Source organism: Cebus imitator, unplaced genomic scaffold, assembly GCF_001604975.1.
Source record: "Cebus imitator isolate Cc_AM_T3 unplaced genomic scaffold, Cebus_imitator-1.0 Scaffold131, whole genome shotgun sequence".
NCBI lineage: Eukaryota > Metazoa > Chordata > Mammalia > Primates > Cebidae > Cebus > Cebus imitator.
This window is the reverse complement of record NW_016107446.1, coordinates 1,581,247-1,593,306: the sequence shown is the minus strand read 5'-3', so window position 1 is coordinate 1,593,306 and position 12,060 is coordinate 1,581,247. Positions and strand designations below refer to the sequence as shown.

The 12,060-nt window shown below is 42.3% G+C and overlaps 1 pseudogene; it reads left to right on the top strand.

The window, feature by feature from the left end:
• The first annotated feature begins 820 nt into the window (after positions 1 to 820).
• On the top strand, positions 821 to 9,093 carry LOC108312935 (annotated as a pseudogene).
• The last annotated feature ends 2,967 nt before the right edge of the window (positions 9,094 to 12,060 follow it).

Sequence of the window (12,060 nt, the reverse complement as noted above, 5' to 3'; positions counted from 1 at the left end):
ATGATAACTGTATTATCTCGTACTAAAGCCAGACAAAGATATAACAAGGAAAGACAACTACATATTCTGCTCCTCGTGGATATAGATGTAAAATTATTTTTAAAATTTAGTAAACTGAATCCAGCAGCATAGTAAAAGGATTATATACGGCAATTAAGTGGATTTTATCCCAGAAATGCAAGATTTATTTAACACTTGAAAATCACTTAATTAATGCACCACATTAATAGAAAAAAGAAAAGAAAATGTGTGATCAAAATAGATGTAGAAAAATCCTCTAACAAAATTTAGTACTTATTCATGATTTAAAAAAACTCCCACCAAACCAGCAGCAGAAGAGAATCTCTTTTTTTTTTTTTTTTTCTGTTGCCATGCTGGGTGCAGTGGCGCCATTTTGGCTCACTGCAACCTCTGACTCCCTGGTTCAAGCGATTCTCCTGATTCAGCCTCCCGAGTAGCTGGGACTACAGGCGTGTGCCACCATGCCCAGCTAAATTTTGTATTTTTAGTAGAGATGGGGTTTCACCATGTTGGCCACAATGGCCTCATCTCCTGAACTCATGATCCACCCACGTCGGCCTCCCAAAGTGCTAGGATTACAAGCCTGAGCCACCGTGCCCAGCCAAGAATCTCTTTAACCCAATAAAGAACATCTTCAAAAGGCCACAGCTAACAACAAACTTCATGGTGAAAGACGGACTTAATCCCTAAGATTGGGAACAAGGCAAGAATGTACACCACTACTTCTACTGAACATTGTATTGAAAATTCAAGGCGAGATTTAGGTCTTAGGAAGTCAGCACTCACCAAGGAGAAAGCCATGTTCAGTTCGATAGCCAAGATCGTGAAGCCCAATGGAGAGAAGCCAGACAAATTCGAGTCCGGCATCTCCCAGGTTCTTCTGGAGCCGGAGATGAACTCGGACCTCAAGGCTCAGCTCAGGGAGCTGAATATTATGGCAAACAAGGAAATTGAAGTTGGCGGTGGCCAGAAAGCTATCATAATCTTTGCTCCTGTTCCTCAACTAAAATCTTTCCAGAAAATCCAAGTCTGACTAGTACGCAAATTGGAGAAAAAGTTCAGTGCGAAGCATGTTGTCGTTGTCGCTCAGAGGAGAATTCTGCCTAAGCCAACTTGAAAATGTCGTAGAAAAAATAAGCAAAAGGGTCCCAGGAGCCGTACATTGACAACTGTGCACGATGTAATCGTTGAGGACCTGGTCTTCCCAAGAGAAATTGTGGGCAAGAGAATCCGCGTGAAACTGGATGGCAGTCAGCTCACAAAGGCTCATTTGGACAAAGCAGAGCAGAACAATGTGGAACGCAAGGTTGAAACTTTTTCTGGTGTCTATAAGAAGCTCACGGGGAGAGTTTCAATAAATATATTTAAAGTAAAAAAAAAAAAAATCAAGGCAAGACAATTAAGCAAGAAAAAGAAATAAAAGGTATCCAGATCGGAAAGGAAGAAGTAAAACTATCACTGTTTTCAGATGACTTTATCTTGCATATAGAAATTTTTAAGGAAATGACTAATAAATTATTAGAGCTAATAAGCAACTTCAGCAAGACTGCTGGAGAGATCAGTCTATAAAAATTAATAATATTTCTATGCACTAACAATTAACAATTTCAAAATAAAATTAAGAAAGCAATTTTATTTACAACAACATCAAAAAGAATGAAATACTTAAGAATAAATGTAAAGAAAAAAGGGTAACACTTGTACACTGAAAACTATGAAACAGCGCTGAAAGAAACTAAAGAAGACCTAAATAAATGGAAGGACACTACACCTCATGTTCATGGACTGGAAGATTTACTATTGTTGAGATGGCAGTACTCCCCCAAATTAATCTACAGATTCTATACAAGCTCTATCAAAAGCTCAGTTGTTGGCCAGGTGCAGTGATTCTCTCCTGTAATCCCAGCCCTTTAAGAGGCCAAGGCAGGTGGATCACCTGAGGTCAGGTGTTCAAGACAAGCCTGGCCAACATGGTGAAAACCTGTCTCTACTAAAAATAAACTAAAAAATTTAGCCAGGTGTGGTGGTGGGTGCCTGTAATCCCAGCTACTTGGAGGCTGAGGCAAGAGAATCACTTGAGTCTGGGAGGTGGAGGTTGCAGTGAGCCGAGATCGTACTATTGCACTCCAGCCTGGGCAATAAGAGCAAAACTCCATCTCAAAAAAGAAAAAAGAAGAAAAAAAAAAAATCTCAGTTGTCTTATTTGCAGAAATTGGCAAGCTGGTTCTAAAATTCATGTGGAAATTCAGGGACCCTGTATAACCAACGGAATTTTGAAAAAGGAAAAAAATGTTGGAGGACTCATGTCATCTGTAAAACCTATTATAAAACTGTCATAATCAATATTGTATACGTACTAGCAGAAACATAGATCAATGGAATAGAATGTGGAATCTGGAAATAAACCTGCACGTTTATGGTCGATTGATTTTCAACAAGTGTGCTAAGGCAGTTCAATAAAGAAAGCATAATATTTTCAACAAATGGTAGAGGGACAGCTGGATATCCACATACCAGCAAATGAAGTTGGTCCCCTTCTTCACTTCATACACACATAAAAAAGACTGAAAATGGACTGTTAATCTAAATGCAAAAGTTAAAACTACAAAACCCTTAGGAGAAAATATAAGAGCAAATCTTCATGACCTTGTGATAGGCAAAGCCTTCTTAGATGTGACACCAAAAAGATGAGTGACAAATGAATACTACTGAGAAAGTAAAAGGACAACACCCAGAATAGGTGAAAAAATAGAAAATAGAAAAGATAAGTAAAAGAAAAATAACTATTTTTTTAAAGGATAAATAATTGAGATAGACATTTCTCCAGAAAAGATACACAAACGGCTGATACACACAAGAAGAGGCTGAACATCATTAGTCTTCAGGAACCTACAAATCTAAACACATGTAAATACTACTTCATACACGCTGCAATGGCTATGGTCAAAAAGACAGATGTAACCGGTGTTGGCAAGGCTGTGGAGAAATCATAGCACTCATACACTGCTAATAGGAATATAAAACAGTACAGCCACTTTGGAAAACAGAGAACAGTCTAGTAATTACACATAGAGTCACCACATGACCCCCAGCAAGTTCACTATCTGAATTCTTCCCACCCCCCAAATATACACGAAAGAAATGAAAACATATTTCCACACAGAAACTCATACATGAATATTTCTAGAAGCATTAATCATAACAAAGAGTGGAAACAACCCAAATGCTCATCAACTGATGAATGGCTAAGTAAAATGAGGCCTATCTACACAATGGAATATTATTCAGCAATAAAAAGAAGCCTGTGCTGCTGACACATGCTACAATAAGTGAAATTTGAAAACACCATGCTGAGTGAAAGAAGCCAACTACAAAACACCACACAGGGTATTCTTTCATTTCTATTGAATTCCAGCATAGGAAAATTCGTAGAGATTGAAAGCAGATTAGTGGTTGCCTGGGGCTGGGGAACTATGGGATAGAGGGTGAAAACAGAGGGAGGCAGGAAAAACTGCAGTGAAATGGAAAGTGATTAATCAAAATTTTTTAATTTTTTTGAGATGGGGTCTCACTCTGTCACCCAGGCTGGAGTTCAATGGCATGATCTTGGCTCTTTGCAACCTCTGCCTCCCAAGCTCAAGTGATCTTCCCAACTCAGCCTCTTGAGTAGCTGGGACCAGCCTTGGCCTCCCAAAGTGCTGGGATTACAGGCATGAGCCACCGTGCCTGGCGGGGAGTAATTACTAATGTTATGCAAATTCTTTGGGGGGTGATGAAAATATTTTAAAATGGATTGTGACTATATTTGCACGACTCTATACATATATTAAAATTCATCTGGCCTGGCGCAATGTCTCAGACCTGTAATCCCAGCACTTTGGGAGGCCTAGGTGGGCAGATGACCTGAGGTCAGGAGTTCAAGACTAGCCTGGCAAACATGGTGAAACCCTGTCTCTACAAAAAATATGAAAATTAGCTGGGTGTGGGGGTGGGCACCTGTAATCCCAGCTACTCGGGAGGCTGAGGCAGGAGAATTGCTTGAGCCCGGGATATGGAGGTTGCAGTGAGCCAAGATCATACCACCACACTTCAGCCTGGGTGACAGAGTGAGACTCTGTCTCAAAAAAAAAATAAATAAATAATAAAAATTTATTGAATTGTTAAAAAGAAAAGCCAAAGTGAATGTATGGGTGTATTATGGAGTTTATACTCTTTTGGTCTTGGAGGGTCTAAATACTGAGCCCCTGGTGTGTCCATGCACTGCGCTAGGCAGTGGGAATATAAAAACAAGCTTTTTCCTTACAGTGCAGAGCAGTGCATAGTACAAATCATCAACTCAAATGTTAGGACACCATTGAAAAGTCTAAAAACACAGAATTTAAGAAATAACACAGAGCAAACTCCACGTTTTTCTTGTGCTCTCTTCTGCCTCTTTCTGTCCACTGATTTTGAAGCCACTTCAAAATCCTTCAGACTTCTAAGTCTGTCTGTATGAATTGCTAGTTAACTGGGGTTTCTGGTGCTAGGATGCCACATACCAGAGGTAACCTATAATAAACTAGACCTCTCTGACCAGGTGTCGAGGATTAGCTTTAATCCCACAGGAAGTATTTTGGCTTCATGATGCTGGGTACTTTTATATATTTTCCAGATTTCATTGGCCATAAATTTCTATTAGCGTGTAGCAGGTTCCTATTCTTCTCTGCAAGCTGATGATATATTGCTAAAGCTGGTGTCAGCCTGCTCTGTAACTCCCCAGGCCGTATTGGAGGCACAGCTGCCCACACACACAGCACAGCACCAGGTGCCCCAACAGACTGGTGGCCACAACTGGGTTCAAACCATTAGTCTGGTCTCCACCAGCCACTCTGCCCATGTTAACCCCTAAAAACTAGAAGATGATTACCTCTGCTAGCCTCCCCACCTTCTCTCCAGGAGCCTAAGACAAGGCTTCAATAAAAACTCCTGTACATATATCTCTCCTAAGCTTCTTGGAGAAGGGTGTGTCTGTGCAGCCCAGGCACAGAACTGCTTGTAAGATGTGTATTGCCAGTATAATGTTTGGTACAGCTAACCTCTCTTAGCCAGAGACTCACAAACTGGGACTTTCAAAAACAAAACAAATTTTTTTTCCTGCCATCTATTGCTAGTAAAAGAAAGCAGATTATAATAAAAAATTGTGCCAGGAATTTTTTTAAAAAGATTTTTAAAAAACTATCCAGTTAGTTATAGACCGAAGTGATTTTTTTTTTTCAGATGGAGTCTCATTTTGTCACCCAGGCTGGAGTGCAGTGGTGGAATCTCAGCTCACTGCAACCTCTGCCTCCCAGGCTCAAGCGATTTTCCTGCTTCAGCCTCCTGAGTAGCTGAAACTACAAGTGCGTGCCACCATGCCCAGCAAATGTTTTGTGCGTGTTTTTAATAGAGACAGGGTTTCACTGATTTCCTGACCTTGTGATCTGCCCGCCTCGTCCTCCCAAAGTGCTGGGATTACAGGCATGAGCCACCGCATCTGGCCCATTTTTTTTTTTTTTTTGTATTTTTAAAAGATACAGGGTTTCACCAATTTCCTGACCTTGTGATCCACACGCCTCGGCCTCCCAAAGTGCTGGCTGGGATTACAGGCATGAGCCACTGTGACCAGCTGACAGAAGTGATTGGAGTTTAATTATAGAGGAGGGGTCGGATTGCCAAATTCTTATGAAAGTTCACTTCTGGAGACTTATTTTTCAGTTCAACACTTTCCCAATGTGAAAATGTAAATACATTAAGTTACATGGCTTTTACTACTGTTGAAGTGGTGTGCTTTGCCTGGGATAATACCTGAGGTTTGTTGTCTCACGCCAAGGAAAACAAGAATGCTGACACACAAGGAGTGAGGTTAAAAGCAGAAGTTTCAATAAGAGAAAGAAAGAGACAAGCTCTCTCTCCTGCAGAGAAAGAGGGGTTCCTGAATCGATCTTCCAGTTCTATGGTGAAATGCACGGGATTTTACAGATGAACTTGAAGAGGCGGTGTCTGATTTACATAGGGTCCTAAAGATTGGTTAGACCAAGTGTTCCCTTTATATAGTGTGGAAGAAGCTGGCCGCCCCAAGCTAATCTTTCATTATGCAGATGGGTTCTTTACCTGGCTGGTGCCATGTTGCCTGCTTTTTCTTTACTGTACATGTAGTGACAAAGAAGAGGAAGATCGAGGCTCTATGTTGAACATATCTGTCTTCCAGGTAGCCTTTTCCTATTGGAATAGCTGTCACCATTCACCCGTGCAAGCTTCCAGCTTGCTTATCTATGTCTGCAGCTCAATTTTATAGGCTGTTCGTTGGAAAAGAAATTATTTGGGGGGCGTGCTTTTTGTTTCTCACTAACTGCCTAAATAATTTCTTTTTAGCTACTGTATCACTGTTATATGAATGTGTTAGCTGGTCTGCAGTGACACCTCATGTCACAGCTCAGGGAACTTGTTCCGAAAGAAGATACAAGGGCACTGGCCCACAAGTTTGTGGTGAGGACACTGGTGGGTGTGACCCACTGCTTCGTGATGGTGTTGGTTTTGAGTAGCTGGGGTGGGATTCGAGGGTGGGTAGCCAGTCTGAGGACACAGGTTTCTTTCAATAGAGAAAGCAAACATGAGACAAAAAGGGGGAAGAGAATGCTGAAAGGAAGGAGAAGATGCACCTACCTCCAAATACACCCAGAGATGCCCAGGGCCCCTGAAACACGCCTCTGTCAGAGCGTGCCATTGCCAAGCTGTCTAGCACAGCAGCCAAGGTTATGGCTGAGTGACCAAACCCTAGCTGACCACCATCCTTGTCACTCTGAACCATCACCTCTTGAAACTACTAGAGGTTCCTTGAGCTCTGCCTGAAGCTCCTTCCCTATTCCTGACCCTTTCTCCCAGCTCGTTCCTACCTCTGTGTCAGAAATTCATCCCTGACTCCTCCCTCAGACTGTGACAGAGGACCCCCCATGCCCACTGCACTGGCTTCTCACTCAGAACCTCAGCTACCCTGCCTGCTGTGCGCTCCCCCAGAGACTCCTCTCTGGCAGCATTAGACCCCGAGGGCCTGGTATTGTCATTATTCACCTTTCCCTTCCCAGTGCCCAGCATGGAAGAGACCCTAAAAAGTGATAATGAGAAAAACGGTTTGTGAACAATGGAGTTGAATATCTTACTGTATCATACTTACAAAAATGCAGTAGCAAATCAGTCTTTATTGCTTTGAGTAAATATACTACTACATTTGCAGAAATATGTATTATTTTCCAAGGGCCTTGCTATAGCCACACTTCTTTGGCATGAACAGCCAGGGTGTTGTGCACTGGGTGTAAGAAGTATGCTAACCTCCATGATACTTGATTGGCCAAAGAAGAAGAATGGACGTGAGTTTCAGAGTCAGTAGGAATTTATGGCTGTCCCAAATCTAAGGAATATACAAGCAATTGGTGGAAAACAGAACGATGAAATGCATTCAACATGTGTGAGCTGACAGGCTGGGAAAGTTGAAAGGAGATGCCCTCAGGAGCGAGCCAGCATCTGGCTCAGGGCAAGCCTAAGACCTGCCACAACCTCAGCATGGCTGGAAAACTCGCCTTTTCCCTTGTAACTGTCATTCTCGGTGATGGGGAGATGGCAGGCAGGGTGCAGAGGGTAAGGTCGAAGACTGGGGAAGGCTGAACCATGGGTTCCAGGAATGCAAGATTGAAAATCTCCTCACCTGACAGATGATGGAGGGCATGGAGCAGGGCGATTGCTTTTTCTGCTCTAAAGGGCCTTGAAAATGAGACAGTGCTGCTCTCCCACCATCTCCTGGAGAGTTCAAAGCCTCCACACATACGAATTCTCAATTCTCAAGGCACTTAAGCAAGGCAAGATATATTTTCTCACCTGTAGTTCCATTGACAAATTATTTACAAAGCTAAAAAGCCTTTTTGCTGGTCCTTTGAAGAGGTTCCTTTTGTTCCTTGCCATGTTACTAAAAAGCAAAAGCAAACCCAAACTGCAGAAATAACTCTACAGTATACCATGTGGGTCACATGATGTTTGTTAATTCAGTCATCTGGGCCCTTTCTGTGTAAAATTGTTCTTGGCTAACATGTATAGATGAATTACAGGGTTGAGATTTCACCTGGCAACACCATAAATCACACACAAAAACTGAAGACTGTGAGGCTGAATTTCTCCTATGCCTTTCCTATGAGAGAGGGCAGGAGCCACTCAACCTGGAAGCATGGGCCCTCAAGAAGACCAGGCCACTCCAATGCCCGGGCTCCCCTTGACTAAAGGGGGCATCCCTGGATCTTGGACCAGTCTTTTCCGTAGAAGTTCCCCTGCTCAGTCAAGTATGGGAAAATCAAACCGATGCCTGAAATACTAGGGCACTAATAGTAAATGATGAAGACTTTCCAAATCTCCAAGGATAGCAGACTATCAGATGATGACTGATTGACTTTTTTTTTTTTTTTGAAGATGGAGTCTCGCTCTATTGCCCAGGTTGGAGTGCAGTGACACAATCTTGGTTCACTGCAACCTCTACCTCCCAGGTTCAAGTGATTTTCCTGCCTCAGCCTTCCAAGTATTAGGGATTATAAGCATGTGTCACCATGCCCAGCTTATTTTTGTATTTTTATTAGAGATGGAGTTTCACCATATTGACCAGACTGGTCTTGACCTCCTCAAGTGATCCCTGCCCACCTTGGCCTCCCAAAGTGCTGAGATTAAAGACATCAGCCACCAGCACCTGGCTGACTGACGATTTTTGTTTGTGATTTTTAAACCTTATTTAACTTGATAACTTCTTGAATATTTTAAAATTTAAATGGCTTAAATAATAAGCAAATAAGTAAGCAGCAAATAAACTGGAAAAAAATAATTTGTCTTAGGGATTCCAATACTGTAAAATTTTAATTAAGCACAAATTAATTTACTAGAACTTTAAGTTAGCTAGCATTTTCTATATACCAGTGTGCATTTTATAATCACATGTTACTGATGTCAGCTTGTCCACCTCTTTATCTACAGTGTGACTTTGTCTGGATTTCTGTAGCCCTGCATTGGAATGCCTTTGATTGACTGGATAAATTCACTACTAGCATGTTTTTCTTTTGAATATTGCATTTGAAAAATTGCATATACATGCTCTGCCCCAAGAGAGGTACAATGGAGGCAGGCAATTTTAGAAGACATGCAATACTGTAATGCAATTCTGATACTGACCAACCACAGCTAGCACAGACTGCACAGGTCTAAGGAAACAGTCCCCAGAAAGACTCCCCTCACTTTAGACACCAGCCACAAGTTCTGTGGTTCTCAGGTCACCCATACTTCTGATCAATTAGCCACAACTCCAGAAAGTTCTCCTGACCTCTTTAAGTGTGATGATTCACTAGAACAACTCCCAGAACTCAGGAAAGCCCTATACTTAAGATTAATTGTAATTAAATATAAAGGATACAAATTAGGACGACCTAATAAGATGACGTCTGGGATGATACCAAACATGAAGCTTCTATGTCCTTCCGTGAATTCAAGGTGCACTACCCTCCTGGCACATTGATGTGTTCAGGAAGGTCTACAGGGCTTCAGTGTCCAGAGTTTTTATTGTGGTTTTATTAAGTAGACATGATTGACTGATTCACTGGTTGTGTGGCTGAACTCCATCTCCAGCCCCTGTCCCGTCTCTGCAGGTCAGGTTGTTATCACATGGTACAAAACCTAACCCTGTAACTACATGGTTGGTCTTCTAGCATGACCAGCCCCTACCCTGAGTCATCTCATTAACATAAACTTAACTGTGATCCTAGGGCCTTACTAGGATAACAAAGACGCCCTATCATCTGGGAAATTCTAAGGTTTTAGACACTCCCTCCCGGAAACCCAGGACAAATATCAAATTCTTTATTATACACGAAGAATAATTACCTTAGACAGCAAGATATCCAACTGTTAGGCTTTACTTCACTAGTCACCAATTCAGTAGTGAAACCTGAATAAATGCTGAAATTAGCCAGATGGGTGATTACTTCTAGAAATGGGTTAGTAAGCAACCGGTCAAACCGTCTGAAGCAAACTGAGTCATTTGTTTACAAGATACATTTATTTATTCATCTTCTCATTCAGCAAATACAGGAAAAGCTAGCAAGTGCCAGGCATAATTTAAATTGCCAACAAGTGTGACCTGTAATTGAGTTCATAAGGCTAGTGGGTAGGTTTTCTCCAGGAATAATACCTGTAAATTAAAAAAAAAGAAGAAGAAAAAGAAAGAGAAGGAGAAAGAAAGAAAAAGAAAGAAAGAAAGAAAGAAAGAAAGAAAGAAAGAAAGAAAGAAAGAAAGAAAGAAAGAAAGAAAGAAAGAAAGAAGAAAGAAAGGAGGGAGGGAGGGAGGGAGGGAGGGAGGGAGGGAAGGAAGGAAGGAAGGAAGGAAGGAAGGAAGGAAGGAAGGAAGGAAGGAAGGAAGGGAGGGAGGGAGGAAGGAAGAGAGAGAGAAAGAAAGAAAGAAGAAAGAAAACAGATCTTCCTGAAACACTGGAAATTAGTTAAGGGCAAGGTGCAGAGCCGGGTGGAGAGGTGGCTAACATGATCAGATGCCGCCAGTCTGAGCATAAGTCAGGAAAACAATGCGTGCACCTGAGTGCCTACCATAAAGCCATTCCTCGAGTCTGTTAAAATGCATGCTCTGAATAAAGAGACCCCCCAAACAAGCTTTGTGTGAGCAATTCACCCAGGCGCAGGTGGGAAGAGGCCAAAAAGGGAGTCAGCAAAGGGTGGTGGGATAGGAGTTGGTTTCATAGGTTTGGGGTGGGCAGTGGAAAGTTACAGGAGTTACAGTTTAGGGGGGTTTTTTGCAAACTGGGAGTGGGTAGTAGGTTTGCAAGCTGGGTGGGTGCCGTAAGGTGTGAAGTCATGAGGTTGACCAAGGTTGGTTACAAAGTCCAATGGTCTTATCAATTGGGGTGGGACCAAGGAGCAACAGAGATGTCTTAAAGTTAAGTAGGCGCTGCAGGGGTTGATCATTTCTTCCTCTTTTCGTGGTCTCCCAGTTACTTTAGATTTTCCAGGAACTCATCTGGAGTGTCCGTGCAGGTCACAGAGGTTAACATGGTGTCCATGGGGCCATCCGTCAGCCTAAAAGACCTTACATTCCTGTCTTTTTATATTAGTAATAGAAAAATAAATGAAAAGTGGAGGGCAGTGGAATGTTAGGAAGGCTGGCACAGAGGGGTGATGGGGCGGTGCTTCTTCAAGCACGATTGGGGGTGGCACAGAAGCCTAAAATGGGAAAGAATTTAGACTGCTGGGAGATCTCGGGGCAAGGGGTGATATTGTGGGGTTGTTAGAAGGAGCATTTGTCTTATTGACTGATTGGTTATCGCTTGTATACGATTTTGTAGAGATTGAGAGATTAGTCAGATAACATAGGGTCCAAATAAGAGAAGGAGAAAGATAGGAATCAGAGGACTAAGGATTGGAAGAAGCCATTACTCCCAGTTAGAGAGTGTCCAGCCAGTCCAGCCAGGTCCAGAATAACCATTTGCCTGATTAGCGAGATTTCGGGCCCTTTCTCTTCATTTATTGATGGCATTGATTTACATAAAAACATTCTTCATTTAGGAATAGACAAAGATCTCCTTTTTCAACAGTCAGTAAATCAAGGCCTCTGTCGTTTTGGAGGACAACTGCAGCTAGGGAATTTACTTGAGCTTGAAGAAAGGCTAGTGATTGAGTTAATTCTGCAATGCTAGCAGAGAAATCATTAGAGAGGCTATGGAAGGTGATGATTGACATGCTAAGGCCTGCCATGTCTGTGCAGAGTGCGGTAGTAATCCCTAACCCTGCAAGTAAGGGGATCAATGGAATGACCTGCTTGTGTCACGCCAGGACCACAAGGGAAACAGGGAGGCTTTCATCCCTGTTGGCAAACTGAATTTTGAGAGTAAGGAAAAGTCTCGGGTACAAGTGCCTGTCCCGTTGGTAGGAAGGCAGACGTAAGAAGAACCACAGAGGAAAAAAAGTCCCTGGCTTAGACAGAACTGGAAGTGT